We start from the raw sequence: 1928 nt of genomic DNA, 5'->3' as shown, positions 1-1928 counted from the left end.
TATATATATATATATATATATATATATACACGCCCACACACACACACATATGTTTATATAATTTAAATATAATAGTTACAAAATTGTAAAATATAATAATAATTGAAATATAATTTAATACTTATTCCAAATAAAACACGTGCATTTTAAGACTTGCACTATTCAGTATGTTCATTAAGTCACTGTCCTCGTAGGGACCATTGAACATAACATGTGATTCTAGGCTTTACTATCTTTGTGGAGACATTTGGTCCACATAATGAAAGCAAAAACAGACCCACACATAAAACATGCCAAATGCGTAGTATGACCCAAAAATAACCACCACAAAAGAGGGTCAACTGCCCCTTTAGGGCACCATGTTTACCTGAACTGGGACCAGATTCAGATCTGTGGGTGGCCATGGAAACTGCCACGAGCACATTGCAGAAACAGAACCATACTGTACTAGACTGAGGATGTCACCCAGAAAACAGCAATGAAATTAACTTCTGGTGGCTGAGACTGCTCACAAATCTTTTGGCGCAAGCCGATTCGGAGTAGGTATTTAATAGGCAATGAATGTTTGAAAATAAAAATGGAATACATTTTTAAAACAGTACTGAGTACTACAAGCGTGTGCCATTTACATGTGCTTAACTTAGCCAAGATTTACATGAAAACCAACCTCCATGTCACAGCTTTTGCAGTTGGTAGTGCACATGCTTGCAGCACATAAAAAACAGCGTTAATTAATAAATTAATAATAATTGGATTTAAACAATCCCCTATGTGCAGTGGATATGAATGATACAACAAATCATATCAGACTTGCGATTTTCATTGGATAAATAATAAAATGGACTTAGAGTGATTCAAACCAGAGACTTTGGTTTAGATTCTTTTAGACCAGACAACCAAGCACAATACAGTTTGAAAAAGAAAAGAAGTTAAGATTTGAGGAGCAAACCTGCTAGTAATGGAAGCAGGCCGGCACAACCACTCAAGACCCTTTACACCAGAGAGCATGACAGCCTTGGTCAGAGTTACTTAGGAGAAGCTTTTCCATATATTTGCTCTGGAATGGACTCATGGTGCATGCATACAGTCTAAGCCTCTCTCGTCTCTCTCACCCCTCTGCATCAGTCTGTTCCCAAGCTGTTCCCACATTTTGGTGAATTTCCCAGGCTAATTCCTTGGCACAGACAGAGCAGAAAGGCTGATTACTTCAGTGTGAACCCCACAAGTCTTTCCAAGCCTCAGAAATTCATGCGTTCAGTGGACGAGCGTCTCTTCTTTGTCTGCTTTAGGAAGCCTGTGGAATGTGTGGGGAGCAGATTTTGATTTTCCAAATATAATTACAAACCAATCTGTATTTCTTTGCATTGGCCATAATTATTTACATTCCTGATGAACCTAACGTTTTACAAAAACACACCAAAATTTGGAACAAATTAAAATAAAAACAAAATATTATTAATTTCTTTAAGGGTAAAATAAAAAAAATGAGGAACATTTTTTTTTTGAAAGCAGCCACATTCATAAAGTACAACCAAACTCCATCCAAAACTCACTAAAGCATAACAATTCTAAATCTATTCTCCAACTCGATCCACTGTCAATTTATTCTTTTTCCCCCTCATAAATTACAGTTCCGGGGCTGTGTGCAGATATTACTAGGCCGCAGGACAGCTGTGTCCCATTAAAATATGTGATGGTTGCTGATTTCCTACAGCACATGGTCATCAGGCCAAATCTACAGCCAGTAATTAGGAAGATGAAATGTTTAATTGTGCCTTAATATTGATCAAATTTATCTGTCACCCATCCTATAATCAGCCATTATGCTCACAAATCAATGTCAGTAGATTTCAGCAGGGAGGCATTCACCATTCTGACAGACATGTCTGCATGTCACATCACTGCTCTCAGATGCCCTCGGCTCAGGG

This window comes from Sinocyclocheilus anshuiensis, unplaced genomic scaffold, assembly GCF_001515605.1.
Source record: "Sinocyclocheilus anshuiensis isolate Anshui unplaced genomic scaffold, SAMN03320099.WGS_v1.1 scaffold928, whole genome shotgun sequence".
NCBI classification, from domain to species: domain Eukaryota; kingdom Metazoa; phylum Chordata; class Actinopteri; order Cypriniformes; family Cyprinidae; genus Sinocyclocheilus; species Sinocyclocheilus anshuiensis.
The sequence above is the reverse complement of the archived record's forward strand: the minus strand, read 5'-3'. Positions refer to the sequence as shown.